Source organism: Macaca nemestrina, chromosome 5 (genome assembly GCF_043159975.1).
Source record: "Macaca nemestrina isolate mMacNem1 chromosome 5, mMacNem.hap1, whole genome shotgun sequence".
Taxonomy (NCBI): Eukaryota; Metazoa; Chordata; class Mammalia; order Primates; family Cercopithecidae; genus Macaca; species Macaca nemestrina.
The window spans coordinates 178,944,356-178,964,001 of NC_092129.1; the positions used below are offsets into that span (position 1 = coordinate 178,944,356).

The following is a 19,646-nucleotide window of genomic DNA, read 5'->3' on the forward strand; positions in this document are numbered from 1 at the left end:
TACCAGAGCAGCATTGTTAGTCAAGTGGTTATGGCAGAACCCAGATTGTGGGGGTTTAGAGTTGAATCAGAAGTGAGTAAATTGCTCCCACGAGTATAGATACCCCCTCCACCTCCCACCGGAATTTTGGTTAATAAAACAGGAAAGTAGATGACGCTAGAGCAGGACCCCATGAGAGGTGAAAAGTGGTGCCTGAGAGCACAGCTGGAATGGTGTTTCGTTTTACAGGAGTGGAATGAAGGAGAAGAGGGTAAGGTGGAGTATGAGAGGGTGGAAAGTTGAGTTTATGTGCCAAGCCTGACAGCCAGTTTCTGGGTAAAGCAAGAGATAAGCAGATGTTGAGGAAGCACCTGTTCTTACCTTTATTAGGGCACATATCACACATACACAGTGAGCAGAAATTCTGTCTTATCTCTATTCCTAGTGCTTAGCACAGTACCTATGTAGCAGATTGGTGCAAAAGTAATTCCGGTTTTTGACCATAAATTTAAAATTATTATAACTAGGCTCAACTGTATCTTTATTAATCAAAACAGGAAATATCATAATCAACACGTTTTTGCCAACAAGAAATAAGTTTCTTGCTGTGGTGTAAAAATCCATGCTTCGGGATTCTACAAACCCTTGGAAAGCATTTTCTTCATCCTGCTAGTCAGGGAAGCATTTTCCCTGCAAAAAGTTGTCGAGATGCTTGAAGAAGTGGAAGTCGGTTAGCGAGAAGTCAGATTAATGTGGTGGATGAGGCCAGTTTGTTCAACTTGTGAAGCATTGGTGTTGCGACCAGCAGTCGAGGGTCATTATGGAGACAGTTGGGCCATTTCTGTTGACCAGTGCCGGCTGCAGGCATTGCCGTTCTCAGTGCGTCTCCTGGATTTACTGAGCATATTTCTCAGATGAAACGGTTTTGCCGGGATTCAGAAAGCTGTAGTGGAGCAGACCACCAGACAGTGAGCATGATCTTTCTTTGGTGCAAGTTTGGCTTTGGGAAGTGCTTTGGAGCTTCTCGGTCCAGCCACTAAGCTGGTCATCGCCCGTTGTCGTATAAAATCCACTTTTCATCACACTTGATCACAATCTGATCAAGAAATGGTTCACTGTTGCATGGAATAAGAGAAGACAACACTTCATAATGACAAATTTTTTTCTTTTTTTGCTCAGTCATGAGGCACCCACTTACCGAGGTTTTTCACCTTTGCAATTTGCTTCAAATCGAATGACCATCAAATGGTCAACATTGAGTTCTGTGGCAACTTCTTGGGTAGCTGTAAGGGGATGAGTTTCCATGATTGCTCTCAATTGGTCGGTGATGACTTCCAATGGCCGGCCACTAGGCTCCTCATTTTCGAGGCTCTCGTCTCCTTTGCAGAACTCCTTGAACCACCACAGCACTGTACGTTCGTTAGCAGTTTCTAGGCCAAATGCATTGTCACAAGTTGTCTCCGCTGCTTTTTGACCCATTTTGAAGCTCAAATAAGAAAATTGCTCAAATGTGCTTTTTGTCTGACATCATTTCCATAGTCTAAAATAAACATAAACAGCAAGTCATTAGCAAAAAAAATAAAAATAAACTGAGAACTGCCCATTAAAATGATGTATAATATAACCACATTTATTCAAGAATGTATTCCAGTGTCAAACAGCAAATTCCAACAATGCAAAAACCGCAGTTCCTTTTGTACCAACCTAATAAATATTCATTGTTGAAATGCAAGGGAAAATTGTATTCAGAGGTATCCCTCTTACAAATTAAGAAATAGGTTATTGTAAAACTTGAGAAAAGGCTAAAGTGATGCCCAAATGCATATCAGATGTAGTGTCAGAACTCCCTAATTCTTCATCAGATATTTGAGTTTTTATTAATGTGTTATATACTAAGCATTGTGCAAAGAGCTGCAGATCAAAATGAGCCCCCTAATAAGGGTAAAAAATTACAAGCTCCCAAAGAAGTTTATCAATGAAGTACAAACGAAAGGCCATAGACAGGAGCTGGTCTCCTAAGTGCCAACTTAAAATTAGGAATGCTTTTGACCAGAAGTCATAGGAAGCCCTTACACGGGCTTAAGTAAATTGGGTGCTTATTCTTCTCACATAGAAAATGTCTAGAGGTATGTAGCTGCCAGAGCTTATTTAGCAGCTAGAAAACGTGAGGTGTGTGTGAGTCTCAGTGTTCCTCTCAGGCTTACGCCTGATGGTTGCAAACAGCTTTTGAAGCTCCAGATATATCCTTGTTTAGTCAGGAAGAAGAAGGGCAGTCACAGCCGGGAAAGGGTAAAGCTTTCCAGGAGGACTCTGCTTTTGTCTCATTGACCAAAACTTAATCATTACATTTTATATCACTAGGTAAACAACAGGCTGGAAAATTAGGATACAGCTATTCTAGCTTCTCTAGTGAAAAGACAGCAGAGAGAAAATGGTGGGAAGAACTACTGGTCAGGCAACAGTCTGTGTCAGCCACAGAGGTGGACATGCGATGGAGGAGCATTCCAGGCAAAGACAGTAAGGCATGTGAAAAGTAAAATGCAAAGTGTGTATCAGAACCAGATGTGGGTAACTGTGGCTGAAGCGTTGGACTGAGCTAAATGCCATGATGTTAAGTGCTAGGTAAAATCCCCAGTAAGTAACAAAATAGGTCTCAAAGCAGAGTGAGGGATAGAAAGGGGAGGCAACTTGATTGGCCTCACAGTTGGTCAAGGGCACAATGGGATTAGAAGGCCGCCTCACTCCCCATGGGCTGCTGCTTCCACAACCCCGTCCTTTTCAGAAGAAACTTCCTGCACCCGTGCATCCTGTGACTAAGCCTGCAAAATCTGTAGAAACATCAACCCGAGGAAATTTATTTTCACAGTTCTTCCTTACAGGTGAAATGGTTAAACAGGCTCCCTAGTTTCACGAGTTGTATGATTCCTAAGTCCTGATCAACCTAAGTACTGATCAACGTCAGATCTCGATTACTATGTACTACACAACTGAATGAAACATTATTGATATCTGTGATTGCAGTCTTAATGAAGGAACTAAATAATGATTCATGTTTAGGAGTCTTGTTTTCTTTTTGAGCCACTGGAACTCTTTAATATATTACCAGTTGCAATCCAGATTTATTGGCAAGCTGAGGAATTAGAACCATGAGCTCCTGGAATGGGAACCAGGCAGCCCTCTCACTCATCAAAGGATTTCTTTCGCATGTTTTCCTTGTTGCGAATCTTTTAACAGTGACTGCCTCTTCCACCCTATGTGTCACTGATTGATCAAGAAAGCTAGCATGAATAGTAATGATACAGTTTGGATGTTGTTTCCACCCAAATCTCATGCCAAAATGTAATCCCCAGTTTTGGAGGTGGGGCCTGGTGGAAAGTAGTTGGATCATGGGGGCAGATTTCTCATGAATAGTTTAGCACCATTCCCCTTGGTACTGTCTTCACAATAATGAGTGAGTTCTCATGAGATCCAGTTGTTTTAAAGTGTGTGGCATCTTCTTCCTCGCTTGCTTGCTCCTGCTCTGGCATGTGATGTGCCTGTTCCCCCTTCACCTTCTGCCTTGATTGTAAGCTTCCTGAGGCCTCCCCAAACCTGAGCAGATGCCAGCATCACAATTCCTGTACAGTCTGCAGAACCGTGAGCCAATCAAACCTCTTTTCTTCATAAATTATCCAGTCAAGTGAGAACAGACTAATTCAATATCAACCCTAATTTGAATAGTATTCACAAGCACCTTTCACTTTGTAAAACAGGGCGGCTACAGTGAAAGCCTTAATGCCAAATATTCTTCCTCTTTGAGACAAATCAACAAATCCATTTCTTCCTAATATTTCTTGAACATTCACAGTGTGTGTGTGTGTGTGTGTGTATTACCACACTAGAACCTAGGAATAGGTAGAATACAAACACAAGATGGCCCTGCTGCTACAAGATTGTAGTATGGTTGGGCATATGAAATGTGCATATAAGGACAGCTCAAGAAACTCACAGAGGAAGCATGCAAATTGAAATAGTGCCCAAACAGTGGAGATCTGCAGAATGTAGTGGGGCTGAGGAGACACCTTGCATAATGTTTTGGCTGTCACATGTTATATTACAGAAATATTTTTAAAATAACATTGTATTCTATTTTCAGCAGCCAAATAAGAGTTTTGCTCACTGTGAAATGTTGAACACATCATACATATCGGTAAAAATTGTTTTAACTCTTTAATTATACCATACGTAAGAACATAGTAAAGGAAGGGAAAATTGAAAGAGAAAAAGACTGCTTTGTCAAATTTTCTCAGTTGTTTCCAAATCAGTTCTTACATTTGTTCTGAATTTGTGTGACTGGATCTCATATAGAGCCTGTGGCACTATATTACAAGGAACTATTGTTACCTGACCTCTTCAACAATGCACCACAGGCAACTAGAGGTAATTCATTTGTGCCTAAAAACAGTTTCTTAGACTTTTGAAAGATTATTCATTATTGTTAAATATGCTGGAGTTTCCAAAAAAATTTTTTTTCTCTTACGTTGCTAAGTTCTGCCAGGTTTAATGATAATGGTTTCAAAAAATAAAAACAGTACGGTTAACTTAGAGTAGAAAATATTTAAGATGTTTATATTGAGAAAATTATATTCAGCAGCCAAGGTTTTGGGGTGAAAAATAACATTCTTTTTTACTCTAGATATTAAAGCGAAGTGTCAAAAAGTTATTAGATCTCTGTGTCATTGCTGATTTATTAACTGTAGTTTACAAGAGTTTCTAAATTGCACTTATTCTATTTATACTCTGCCTTGGCCTTTAAAGCATTTTTAAAACTTACAAAAATACACATAGTAAAATATAATAAAATAAAATAATTGTTATAATTAAAAAATAATGAGGGAATCAAAGCAAAGAGAAAATAAAAGGGAATATAAGAAAATGAGGAGTAAAGTTAGGCCAGAAAGTACGATTATAAGTAAATAGAATTTTCTGAAAGTATCTCTAAATTATTCTTTGTTGCAGTAGGATGATACTCTTTTGTATGCAAAATATAATTACAAAACATTCTCTTTGAAGATGGCTATCATGAGCCTAATAGAAAATTACCTCTTAATGACTCATGTCAAGAGCCATATGCAGACTTTGCTGAGGGTGAAAGGCACTTCGTATCATATTACTGCTCCTGTGTACCCCTTTCTTCACACTGAATCCCACCTCATCAGATCATAGATTTCATTTGTCTTAGTATTTCCCCAATCAACTGGTACCTAGCCAATTTAGGAAAGTTCTGACCTTCAGAAACCAAATGAAGTAATAAAACTAGGTAAGTTACATGAGCCAAGCTGAGAGTTTCTAGATTTAGCAAAGTTCGGCTCAGTTAAGGCGGGTCCTCCTGGCTGTTGTCTGGATCTGTGAGAGGAATGCAAGTTGCCAAGGTTATGACATAATGTATCACTGTGATATCTTAATCATCTGTGTGGTTTCACAGGTTCTCATTGGAATTCTGTTTGATTGTATTAATAGTTCTCTTAACTCAAGCATTTTGAGGTTAAAACACAGCTCGCAGAAATGATCTTTCGTGATTAAAAAAAAAAAAAATCGCAGTGACTTCCTTCTAGAAGTTTCCCCTAATTTTCTTTTCACCCCATCTTTCCCCAAAATTGTGACTCCTGAACTACTTTGACTTACATGTTGTTTTCACTATAACAGATGAGTATCATGAGTGAGGCAGTCTTGACTTAGAAAGATTTCTGGCCTTTAAGAAACCTTGGCTCAAATTTTAGGCCAACTAACTTTTTTATTCTATGACTTTGGTATAAATCATATACTCCCTGTGTGTCATCTGTAAAGTGAGACTACTACAGTTGCAGAACTTTCTAGCAGAATATTTGGTATTCTAGTAAGTGCTCCAAAATCATTTCTGTATTTCAGTAGATACAGATGAATTAATTACTACATAGTTGTCTCTTACACTGGTAGTCCAGCTGCCAAATCTTTGAAATTTCTCATAACTAACTGTCACTTTGCCAACTCAGTTAAACTTGTTGAACCATATTCTCAACCAGGTATTTATTAGTCATCCAAAGAACTCTATCACTGTAGTATGTAGCTTTGATATGATGCTTGTTTGATGTTTCATTCAGCAAACATTTATTGGGTACCTGCTTTGTGCCAGACTCATTGTTCCTTGCTGAGGATGTGGAGATAAACAAAACATAACCTTTGCCCAAGAGGCACCTGTAGTTCAGGACATGGACTGATAGATTCCCTGAAATTTCTACAACAGCATGTTGACAAAATACCAATAGCGAAATGAACAGAATATTGTGGAAGCAGATAGGAGAGACAGCAGCCTAACCCAAAAGGGGATCGGAGCTGAAGAAAGCAGTGGTGGCTGACCTGAGCTATAAAGGGCTAGTAGGGACTCGCTGGGGAAGGGAGGCAGGAGCAGATGAGAAACGCAGCGTAGTTGGTGTTGGCTGTCAGGAACTCTGGTTTTGCTGACACTCGGGTTTTGCTGATGGCATGTAGTGGGAGATGAGGGTGGAGACAGGTGGGACTGCTAATCACAGAGAGCTTCGTATGCTGTGCTAAGATAAGATGCTAGAATGTGGTCCTGGCATTGAAAAGCCATTGAGGTGTTTTCAGCAGAGTGCAGACACTCCTTTAGCTAGCTCACCCCGTATAGAAAAGATGCTGAGGACGTGGAGGCCAGTCAGAAGGCCGTTGCCCTAGTTGAGTTTACTCAGATGATGCCAGAGCCTTGGCTAGAGCAATGTGACAGCACAGGGAGAAGGGGACTGGCTTTGAGGTATGTTGATAAACAGAATTAGCTGGCCTTAGTGTTAGGTTGAATATGTTGGATTAGAGAGAACAAATCAAACTAAGGTTATGGGAATATCGTTGGAAGAAGAAAAGTCATTCCAAATGAAGCATCAAACGTAGAGGACACTGCCTTCTTGGTGTGAGGAAGACATCTTCCTTGAGTACCTTTTCGTACCGTGTCACTTCCTGAGAGCATCTGAACACAGTATCACTTCCTGAGAGCATCCGAACATTGCACGCGTGATCTTAAAGCAGGTACCTGGATCTGGGTCTTAACTTAATGTGTAGCCCTCTATATCTGCTTATTTCTCTCTTCTTTATCCAATTTTGATGTATCTTTTCTATATTAATGTTAATAATTTGCCTATTAATGTTCTTCAGTGCTCAATTAGTTGATTATGTCTGCTCTCAGAGTAATTTTCTTTTTTAATTTATTGGATGACTGCTGCCCTCATTAGACATCACTGATGCTTGTATTAAGCCGTGTATATTTATTCTTTTGTTCCTGGTGTAATGTTCTGAAAGGGTTTACCACCCTCTCCCTTTGACCTAGTTTATTCCGAGTTAACTTATGTGATCAATTCATTGTAATTATGAATATTACTCTGTAGCATAGTTACTGACTTAAGGATTCTATACATTTTTTCTGCATATTCATAACCGTCCTCCACATCTGATTCCTAAGAGTGATATTGTTTTAACCAGATATCACTTCTATAGGCAGAAGTGTCTCTTAACTAAAATCTTTGCCCTTGACTAAACAAAAAGCTAAATTAAATGAGAATACAATTCCTTGCACACAGATTAGACCCAGAAAGAATCACTGATTCTCCTTAGTCCAGTTGTCTTTTATTCATCCAACAAATCTTGTTTGAGCACTCACTGTGTCCTGAAGTCTAGTGTTCTGTTTCTCTCCTCCTCAGACTAAGAATCAAAAGCTTCCAGCACTGTGGGGGCCTCTGGAGTTGTGGCGACATTGACATAGTGAGCATAGCATGCTTTCTCCTCAAACTTGAAACTTGAAGGAAATTCCCAGTGCGGGTATAACCACACCAGGGCAGACCCTGATCAGGCAGCCTTCTGGAAGGGGCATTGCTCACAAGCTCTGCCTGCTGTGAGCCACAGAATCCTGACCATGACCATCAGTCTCAGCATGGAGGGTTAGAGGAGGATTAGACACACCTCCTTTCCTGTGTTGCAAGGACTGTTTTCTCTTGAGGCTCTGACGTACTAGAATTATGTCCATATACCTCAGATCTCTGTGGTTCGTCCTTCACCCATTTCCTTCTTTGTACTTTCCCTGTCATTTTATCACATTCCATGGTTTCAATTGCCACCTCTGTCTTTACTCCCAAGTCTCTGTTTCCAGCCCCAGCCCCTCTTCCAAATACCAGACACATTACTCACCTGCCTCCTGTGAGGGTTCTTCAGAGGTACATAGGCAGCTGCTCCACATCCACCCAGACCTGCCACACCAGAGCTGGAACTGGGCATTTGTCCTTCCTCGCCCCAACTTCCCAGCATTCTGCCTGGACACCTCCCAGGCCCATTCCCTCCCCTTCACCCTCACTACCTTCGCCCATCCCATCCTGACTTCTCACCTGGATGGCTGTGTCTGTATACCACTGTCAGTCCCCAATGTACCCTGGCTTCCTCTCTGTGAGGTTTCTCAAGTACAGCAGCAACTCACTTAGCTGTGTGCTGGGCACTAGGATAAATGTGGTAGTTGGGGGATTCTTAGGAAGAGGAAGTTCAGTGGTTTCTCCAAATTAAAGACCTTGTAAGGAGAACAGAGAAGTGAACCCAATCTTTGACTCCAGAACCTGCACAGTCTCACCCAGCCACTCCACCCTCTTGCTTCAAATGTGCCAGTGGCACCACGTGGTTTCTGGAAGGGAACTCATTCTTAGCTTCACATGGCACTCTTGTTCTTCCCCCTCGCTTCCTGTCTACTCTTCATGTCAGCAAATCCAACTTCCTGCATATTCTTAATAGTGCCACAGGGCTATAGACCTTCGTGTAATTCCATATTGCTTCCTATGTTTGGAACACACTTTCCTCCCTTATTAGCAAAGTTTTATTCATCCTTCAAAATTCAATTTACAGGTCAGCTCTGGGTAAGCACTCTGAAACTGCGCAACACCACCCTGCTCCCTTTTTTAAATTTTTTAAAGGGAAGACGAAGGAAAAGGAAAAAACTATAGTTGTTTCTTATTGTTCTTGGGCTAAAGTCCAGAATCCTTCCCATAGCCTGTGTTTCCCTCCCTTTCTTGCCTTATGTCCTGTCACCTTCCCATTTGAGGATGGTGTTGCCACTCTGGCGTTTTCCCAGCTTCTTAAATGCTCTCCTCCCTGGTGCTCATGCTGTTTCTCTGTCTTAAGATCTGCACTCACTCGCCTGGACCCCAGCAAGGCACTCCCTAGTCCTGTAAGCTCACAGCCCCATACACGTGTCCATAGTGACACTTACACCACTTGTAATTGTAAGTGTATTTTGTTCTGATCTGCATCATGGTTCTCTGGCTCAGGCTCCAGGAAGTCAAGGATGAGGACTAGATTTGCTTTTGCTCAGCACTGTCAGCCCAGCATCAATGCCAGGCAGCTTGTGGGGTGCACAAGTCCGTGCATATGAGTTATGTTTATGGCAGCCCCTCTGTTGTCTTCCAGACACTGTATGCAAAGTCCTGGCTGTAACATGTCCCCATCACTCTTGCCACATTTTCACTAGACTGCCATCTTCCGTGGGTGTAGGAACTGTGTTTGAGTTAACTCTTTCCACAGTGACAGAACATTGCAAAGCATAAGAACCATTGGCTGAGTGAACGCTGCATGTGTGCATGCTGCTTATTAACAAGTAGGAGTAAAGGGATTTGGGTGAACTACTGGGGCGGCCATGTTCAGGCCCAGTTACTCACTTCCTTGTCCTTCCTTCCTCATCACATCTGAACATGAAAGATTCTCATAGAGTTTTAATATCAGGTGCCATTTTCCCAAACCAAATTTATATCAATCTTTTTTGTTTCCAGAAATTCACCTATTTTTTTTTTTTTTTAAGATTTTCCTGCAAATGAAGTCAGCATGATTTCTTTGTCATCGGGATCAGTGTCACATATGTGTTGTAGGCAAACAAAGAGCTAATGCATAGCCATGCAGTAACAGGATAATCTGGAGAAGACAATTAGCAGGGGATGAGCCTCAGCAGGAACCAGAACAGCCCTCAGCCTGCCCCACCCCACCTCAGATGCCATCCGCTTCTCAGAACTACACTCAGCTGCCCCCATCAGTGCCATGAAAGCTCCACACTCATCCTGGCACCTCTTGTACCACAGCCCGCAGTCAGCGCAGATGGGCTCTTTGTGCCTCATGATTTGAACGTCCATGTGTGCATCCTGTCACTACTGACCCATCTGCCCACGTCATCACTGTTGTTGTGGCCCTCTCAGTGCCTCACGCTAGGTGGCCATGCAGACAGCGGGTCCCTCTATCCCAAGCTAGGTCAGAACTGCTTCTCATCACAGAGTAAGGGACTCAGGTCTGGGGCTCTTTCTTCCTGTGTTCTGGCTGAACTCACAAACTGGCCCAGAGAGGAGTCTCTCTTCTCCTTTCCAACACTCTCACCCCTCTGCTTTTGGCTCCCCATTCCCTGAGATCTTCAGAGCTGGTCCATCCCCTAAGGAACGAACAGGGATGGGGGAAGGGATGTATTACAGAGATGTCATGTCAATAGCATTTTTAAGAAGGACAGATGCTCCTCGACTTAGGACAGGGTCACATTCCCGTAAAACCATCATAAGTTGAAAATATATTTAACGCAGTACACCCAGCCTACAGAACATAGAGCTTAGCTAGCCAATTTTAAATGTGCTCAGACCACTACCCTTAGAATACAGTTGGGCAAAATCATCTAACACAAATCGTGTTTTATAATAAAGTATTGAATATTTCATGTAACCTGTTGAACACTGTACTGAAAGTGGAAAGCAGTGATTGTATGGGTACTCGAAGTATGGTTTGTGCAGAGTGCCTGTTGCTCTCATGCCATCATAAAGTTGAGAAATCCTAAGTCAAACCATCATTCGTCTGGGACCATCTTTAGACTAAATTCAGGAAACAAGATATGTTAGAAATATAGTTTCTTCAAAATCATTTCCTTTCCCTTTTAAAAAATAAGAACATAAGGGAAAATTACCCCAGATATTGAGACATCTCAGATTATGAGCAAAATTTGGTCTAGGAATAAGAAAGGTTCGTGTCATTGGAAGTGTCTGCCACCATATGATTGTGGATACGTTGTTTTATTAAGATGCCACCATCTGTTTCACCAACGATTTTCGAAGGCCGGAAGAACCAATTTGAAAGATAATGTATGGAAAAATAACTCTTTGTTTTAATTAATTAAAAATAACTGAGATATAAAAAGAACTTCTTGTTTCATAACTTCTATTATCATATCCAGTCTTCTGGTAATATTGTTTTCATAGTAATTAAATTAACCCACAGTCTCTCAAACAGCTTCACATACTTCAGGCATGTAATTATTATCACAGGGAATTATTTCCCAGAATTCTTCTAACTCTAGGGAATAAGAGGGAATCCAGTGTTTATTTTTATTGTATCCTCCATTTTTTCTTCTTCTTCTTTAAAAATGGAGGAAAGAGTTATTGCCTTTCAGCGCAACCTGTTTCATTTTGCAATTCTTTTATATTTTCATTTGCCAGCCTGGAGAAAAATGTGTTCAGAATATTGGTACGTAAGAAAAGAGAATATGGTTGATGTATTTCCTATTTGCAGAGTCCTTGCCCTGTGCCCAAGAGTGGGAGCTATATGGCCAGCAGGATTAGAACCCAGCATGCTGTGCACCCCAGGCATGAGCGTCACCACAGTCCTGACTGACTGACTCGGTGACGGGGCACTGCAAATAAAAGAAAGCACAGGGTACAGGCAAAACAAATGGGACAAGCGTGGGTGGAGCAGACAGACGAACTGAGCATTTACCCTTCAAATTTGCCCTTGAAGAATTCTCTCAGCCCTGCCATATTTCCAGCTATATTTAAGAGCAGAAATCCTATCATATTAATGTTGTTGTTGTTGTTGTTTTGAGAAGGGGTTTCGCTTTTGTTGCCCAGGCTGGAGTGCAGTGGCACGATCTTGGCTCACTGCAGCCTCCACCTCCCAGGTTCAAGTGGTTCTCCTGCCTCAGCCTCCCGAGTATCTGGGATTACAGGCGCACGCCACCACACCTGGCCAATTTTGTATTTTTAGTAGAAACGGGGGGTTTTACCATGTTGGCCAGGCTCATCTCAAACTCCTGACCTCAGGAGATTAACCTGCCTCGGCCTCCCAAAGTGCTGGGATTACAGGCGTGAGTGACTGTGCCCGGCCTCACGTATTTTTAAATCTCCCACTGACTTTGCCTAGAATAGGAACTCTAATAAAAAGTGTAAGTGACTGGGTGCGGTGGCTCACGATTGTAATCCCAGCACTTTGGGAGGCCAAGGCGGGCAGATACGAGGTCAGGAGATCGAGATCATCCTGGCTAACATGGTAAAACCCCATCTTTACTAAAAGTACAAAAAATTAGCCAGGCATGGTGGCACGTGCTTATAGTCCCAGTTACTCGGGAGGCTGAGGCAGGAGAATCACTTGAACCAGAGAAGCAGAGGTTGCAGTGAGCCGAGATCACACCACTGCACTCCAGCCTCGGTGGCAGAGCGAGACTCCATCTCAAAAAAAAAAAAATAAAGTGTAAGTAAGCCAGGAAATTATAAATGAGAGAATTTGTGAGTGAAGACTTTGTAATCTGTAAAGCACTTACAAATTAAGGTAGTAGTAGTATGGTTGGGAGTGTTTGGGAGTTTCTTATCTAGATTGGAGGATCTTACAGCCTTGCTAAAGAAGATGAAGGCCTCTATTAGAATCTCCATTATTTCTGAGTCAGACCAATGGCATGTATCACCGTTTTACTTCCAAATATCTCCACTGCCTGTTTTCCTGTCTCTAATCCTTGTGGACAGTAACTTTTTAATATTGATATATAACATATGCCTGTGAGCCATATTCATTCAATTAACAAATTTACTGAGCTTCCACAGTGTAACAGGCACTGTTCTAGGCACTGGAGATTCATCAGGAAAACGGAACTTACCAAGTTTCAGGCTTCATGGAATTTATGTTCTACTAAGATTTATGCTACAACAGAGACTTCCAATACTTTTGATCACTGAATACACTGGAGGCAGTAGTCTCATAAATGCCTTTGCTGTACAAAATTCTATACCGAGGCTAAGTTACAGTTAGATTCCAGGGATCAAAAACATTGGAAGAATTGGTTTCATTCAAATGCTGATGAAAACCATTGTAATGCTAATAAAGTCTGTACTTGCCTGTGAGACTGTTTACTGCCTTAGGGATCTCTCTTCCCTACTCACACAAATCCCTTATTATTTGCTAGACTGAGAAGAAAGGGTAGCTCCAGAGTGAATTAACATTGATTGAATACATGCTGTCTGTCATGCAGTATATGTTATAGACTTTAATATGCATTGTTTTATTTAGTATAGAATCACTACGAAATGGGTATTCTTACTTCATTTTACAAATACAATCATAACAGCTCTTTTTTTTATTAACCATCTCCCATGGGCCAGACACATGCTAGGCCCTTCCTTGCGTTATCTTATTTAACCGTCATAAAAACTCTATTAAGCAGACACTTTTAATTTCCCCCATTTTGCAAACAAGAAAGCTGCTGCAGTTCATAGAATAGAAGTAACAAACCTAAAATAACTAAGTTGCTATGGAGCCAGCTTTACACCGGATTCTCCAAAGCCAACGCTTTTCCCCATATTCCACGTTGGTTCAGGCAGGTACATGCTCTGCCTCCACCTCCTTCTGCATCTTTGGATGTGCTTCTTTATGTAAGTGATAATAAGACTGGCAGGTTCCAGTGTCCCGCCAAGTGGGCCCCCGCCATTGAGCTGCTGCTGGTATTGCAGTGAAGGTTTTTCTGTTCTTGCCTCCCCTTGACTTCAAATTACAGGTCATAATGTGGACTCTTTAGTTGTTACTCCCTAAATAATTATTTTCATTTTCTTGGCAGTCCTTTCTTTCCCTGGCCATGCTCACAAAGCTGGGACCTACATTGGATACTGCTACTGCGGGTTTACAATCCTCAGTCGACCTGCCTGCGGGGAGAAGGAAGCGCCTGAGTACTTTGCCCAGGATGTCTTGTCTTTGGAACTCCACTCCTCCCCCAGCTTGGCAAAACCCTTTGTGTGCTCTTCTTTTAAGACAGAGGGTAAAACAGATACTTAACAACCGTCATTTCACAGTTGGTATTTTAATAGATATTTCTCCCAGCTGCTATTGTTTTAGATTTCTTAAGTAAATATTGTTGTATTGTGTTTGAATATCCTGGGTAATATTATCACAAAGGGTACAGTTTTATAAATTGAAAATAAATTAACTTGGATGCATGCCATATTTCAAAGTGTCAACAGAGGAGGGTGAGTAGTGTTCATGTAAAATATTTCTGCAAAGTAGTAATAATGGATGGCAGAAAAAATGAAGAGAAAGGAAAGATAGGAGGCAAGATTTTACCAGAGTGAGTCAGGGAACAAGCAGACATACAGAAGGCCTGGAAAGGTTGGATGTACTGTAAGGAAAGTTTTCAGCAATAGGATACAGCTGAGGCTAGGTTTGGCGGAGCTGGGTGGAGTACTGAAAGGTGATGTCTTCGAAGCCTGTTGGGTTTTGAGTCTTATTTTGCCCTGTTTACCTTAATGGAAGGAAAGATCCTAGACCACAGGCGCTGGGTTCTACCCGATTGGCTGCAGCAGGCAGCATGAGCATCCCTGCCGGGGGCATCAGCTTCCCTCCTCTCTCTGTCCTCCCATGCACTTGTTCTATCCCATGGCCAGGTACTGTTCCCTATGCGGGTGGTGAGAATGTGGCTAAGGGCCTGTGCTCAGGGACCCTTACAGAGCAGAAACCCAGATTCTGCAGGTCCACATCAGGACCCGGAAGAGCCTGTGACCCTCCTGGGAAAAGACCAGTGTGGCCTGTGCTGATTAGGAAGTCAGTGACACCCTGACCGCCTGCTGCTGGTGGGAGTGGCCTGCGTACTCTCCCTGCTGTCAGCTGTCCTCACTCCTCACTGCTGCAAGTCTGGCTTGCCACCTTCCTTCTTGTCACTTTCCTTCATTGTATCTTTGGCCTGTTTGACCAGTCTCCAGCTTTTTTCTTCCTTCCCTAGCCCGCGGGACACCACCTTCTCCTTGCCTCCTCCTTTCTTGGCTCCCCTTGACATTGGAGGCCCCCTGCACTCCATCTTGAGCGTCTCACACCCTCCCTAGATGCCCACACAAGTCATGGCTCCAGCCTTGTGTGCTGTAGTGATTCACCTCCATTTGTCCTTTCCAGGGGCCTCCTGGGCATTTTCTGGTTATGCTACCAACACTTCATATCTAAACTAAAACTACACATCATCCTTATCCCATCCTGGCCCATCAGGCAAACGCAACACTCCAGCATTCCCTCTCATCATCGCAGTATGGACTTGCGCAAGCTGGAAGTCACTTCACTTTCTCCCGTTACTTTACCATAGTCAGTGGGTCCTTATGCCCAGCAGGTTCTCTCTCACTTATTTCCCTTGCAGACCTTCTTTATGTCTCAGAGTGACTGCTTTTTGTTGGGTCATCAGTTTCTGTCTGCATTTTTACAGCCCCCTCTGGGTCTATCTGATTGTGTACTTGTTTAACACATGGGTGTCAAAGTAGCATAATGGGTTATCAGAAGCAGAATTCTTCCTTTAGAGGCTAAAATTTTGTCAAGAAAATTTGACTAGATAGATTTCAAATGCATAAATGCTGAGTGAGAGCCCAGTTAATAGTCTTGGACTATGAATAACTGTGTCCAAGACATTATTATGTTTATATGAAGTAGGTTGGATTTGCTTATAAAATTCAGGTATCCTAGTAGATTCATTTTCTGCTGCTGGAAATAGTAAGGTCTGACCCTGGGTCAAAATTTGCATTTGTTTCCTATCATGTAGAAACTTCAGCAAAATAGACAGGATCATAAAATTAACATTTTATTGTTCTTCACAGATCTGTATTCACTTCACCTCACTGAATTAAATCACCGTGTTATTTGTTTATATAAGGAAAAAAGAACAAGTCAACTGACTGAATAAAATATGGATTATTTACAAGGCCCTTGGACTCATTCCTATTTAAATGCTTATGATTTGTTAGTTGACTTAACTTACATATCCAGTGCCTATACAAATTCAGATAATCAATGATGTCTCTTTAAACACAAATCCTCTAATAAGAATTTCTTTTTTAACCTGAATATAGAATTACCCTGGGAGTGACTTCTCTTAACACTGTCATTTTGCTGTATCATGGTTAAATTAAATTTCCCTGGACTGCCCTGTGAACTTCACCATCTTTTAACATTGTTGTTCCAAATTCTCAGTAAGAAATTTTAGAACCCTATCATGTCTCTTAGTACGTAGTTTATACTCTCATAGTTTATTTGAAAACAAGTTGCATTTAATTTTATTCTGAATTTCAATGTGTTTTTAACCACAGATCAGAATTGTTTGTGGGTGCTTTTTTTTTTTTTTTTTTTTTTTTTTGAGACGGAGTCTTGCTCTGTCACCCAGGCTGGAGTGCAGTGGCCGGATCTCAGCTCACTGCAAGCTCCGCCTCCCGGGTTTACGCCGTTCTCCTGCCTCAGCCTCCCGAGTAGCTGGGACTACAGGCGCCCGCCACCTCGCCCGGCTAGTTTTTTTGTATTTTTTAGTAGAGACGGGGTTTCACCGTGTTAGCCGGGATCGTCTCTCGATCTCCTGGCCTCGTGATCCGCCCGTCTCGGCCTCCCAAAGTGCTGGGATTACAGGCTTGAGCCACCGCGCCCGGCCTGTGGATGCTTTAAGTAAGAAAATCAGGAAAATAAGAATAAGAAAACCAAAATAAGCCCTGGGATGAGGTTCCCAAGCAAAAGAGTGGTTAGAAGGCAGGACAGACAGTAGGCAGCCAGGAGTACGGCCTCAGGTCTGGTTCTGAGCTTCCCAGCAGCCTATGCAGGGAGAGGACCATGATTAGTAATGTGAGTCAGAGTGTCTGTGGTACACAAGCAGCCAGTTTCTTAGAAGAATTGTAACTCGGGTACGAAAGCGCAGGACATTCTCTTATGCTTTTTCCATGAAGGGCAGCATCCTCAGCATAAATACAACGGTCTCAAAGGGCCTGTGCTTCTGGTATCCTGTCACGTTGGCTGGTAGCACGAGGCCACAGTAGGAAAGCATTTTGCAGGTAACCAAAATTACAGGTCCTTGGCACATCCACAGACACAGCTTAGCATATCCAGAAGAGTAGATATGGGGCTTGCCTTTTAAACAATCCTTCATAAGTAGTGCTCAGTCCAGCCCAACTTTTGATACATTTTAAACCAGTGGTCCCCACCCTTTTTGGCACCAGGGACCGGTTTCATGGAAGACAATTATTCCACGGACTGGGGTCGGAGGGGGAGGGGATGGTTTCAGGATGATTCAAGCACATTACATTTATTGTATACTTTATTTCTATTTATTACATTGCACTATATAAGGAAATAATTATGAAACTCACCATAATGTAGAATCAGTGGGAGCCCTGAGCTTGTTTTCCTACAGCTAGATGGATCCATCAGGGGATGATGGGAGACAGCGACAGATCTTCAGGCATTAGATTCTCATAGGGAGCGCACAACCTAGATCTCTTGCGTGCGCAGCTCACAATAGGGTTTGTGCTCCTATGAGAATCTAAGGCCACCACTGATCTGACAGGAGGTGGAGCTCAGGCGGTAATGCGAGCAGTGGGGAGTGGCTGTAAATACACATGAAGCTTCGCTCACCTGCTGCTGTGCGGCCCAGATCCTGACAGGCCACAGACCCAGGGTTTGGGGACCCCTGTTTTAAACACCAATGAATGTGAAGTTACACTCCCATACAAGCTCTAGACTGAGTAGAGAGCCAGTTCTTTACCTTGAGGGATTTCCAATGGACAGTCAAAGACCCCTAAGAACTTTGAACCTGCTGCAATTCAAAGCCCTTCTATTCTGTTCCTTAGAGATTGTTTTTTTTAAGAGACAGGGTCTCACTGTCACTCTGGCTGGAATGCAGTGGCACAATCACAACCCACTGCAACCTCAACCCCTCCACCTGGGCTCAAGTGAGCCACCCACCTGAGGCTCCCAAATAGCTGGGACTACAGGCGTGCAGCACCACACCGAACTATTTTTTAATTTTTTTCTTTGTTTTTTTTTAGAGGCAGGGTCTCACTGTGTTGCTCAGGCTGGTCTTGAACTCCTGAGCTCAAGCAATCCTCCCGCCTTGGCCTCCCAAAATGCTGGGACTACAGATGTGAGCTACTGCGCTTGGCCCCCTTAGAGACTTTTTTAAAGGGATTGTTATAACAGACCATCTCTTTTAAACAAAATAATGTTCAGATGAGACCTTCAAGTGATTTATAAACTATAGGTCTGTAGGGTTAGTTAGAGCTGGGAGCCACTTAACATGTACCAAAAATTGAAACTTTGGTTTCAGAAAATTTTATCTAACGCTTATTTTTTTTTTCTTTTTTTTTCAGTTGGAGTCTCTGTCGCCCAGGCTGGAGTGCAGTGGTGCTATCTCAGTTCACCGCAACCTCTGCCTCCTGGGTTCAAGCAATTCTCCTGCCTCAGCCTCCCAAGTAGCTGGGATTACAGGTACCCGCTACCATGCCCAGCTGATTTTTGTATTTTTAATAGAGACGGGGTTTCACCATGTTGACGAGGCAGGTCTCAAACTCCTGATCTCAGGTAATCCACCCGCCTCGGCCTCCAAAAGTGTGGGGATTACAGGCATGAGCCACCAAGCCCAGCCTAATGCTCATTTTTCTTAATGCAATATTTTGAGCTCAGTGCCATTATCTATTAACACCACTCCACTTGTTAATTGAGACCTCAATATCCACCTACGGGAAAATGGCTTTCCCTCTATGCTCAGGAAGAATATTTTGTTCTTGTAGAGTGGTCACCGATTTGTTGACATAGAGTTCCTTCTCAGATAGTGTCAAAAATGTGGCATTTAGCATGATGTTAACATTGTTTTCTTATTCTAGGTCAGTATATTACATATACAGTATTAGGAATCTCAAAACCAGTGAGAACATTTTATATTTTCACATTTTTTCCAGTGGCAGTCAGTAAACACATTTTCTTCTGATGAAACCACTTCGTAACCAAATAAAGCTCAAACACAGGGGTAAAAGAAGAGACTTTGAGCTATGTTCTTAAGACTAATACAACCAAATTATTTTGCTGTTCAAAGAATTTGAAAGTAACTTACATCCACATACTTAATCTTGTGCCGGAGTAGAATTGTAATCATGTGTTTAAATACCTTATGCCTGATACAGCAAATGTTGAGTATAATATGCTGATAAATAGAGGTATATGTAAATTATTGCCACAACTACCAAATATTAGCATTTGCTGTAATGGCTGTTAAATGAATAATGAAGAGAAGCTAAGCATGTGATTAGTTGCCAAAACATAAAACTGTTATCCAAAATTTCTTGTGAAGTTAAAAAAAAAAATGAGTACTATATTAGTTTAGTCTATTGATATATATCATTCTTGTGACTAAATGTAACTGAATTCTTATTCCTTTTAGAATAGAAATCAGCTCATGGGTCTTTGTGATTGTATTTTTTTTTTTAATTAAATAAAATTTACAATGTGCCAGGTGCAGTGGCTCACGCCTGTAATCCCAACTACTCAGGAGGCTGAGGCAGGAGAATCGCGTGAACCCGGGAGCTGGAGGTTGCCATGAGCCG

General features: G+C 42.1%; 1 protein-coding gene and 1 long non-coding RNA gene across 4 annotated transcripts in view; one reads left to right on the forward strand and one right to left on the reverse strand.

The window, feature by feature from the left end:
• Positions 1 to 19,646, forward strand: part of LOC105487361 (LYR motif containing 4) — a 149,887-nt gene that overhangs the window by 5,975 nt on the left and 124,266 nt on the right. The gene's annotated exons all lie outside the window — the stretch shown is intronic.
• LOC105487360 (uncharacterized) lies at positions 504 to 8,532 on the reverse strand. The gene is made up of 2 exons (XR_011624075.1): positions 8,382 to 8,532; positions 504 to 1,519 (listed from the first exon to the last, which is right to left on the reverse strand). It is a non-coding gene; the product is annotated as an uncharacterized lncRNA (long non-coding RNA).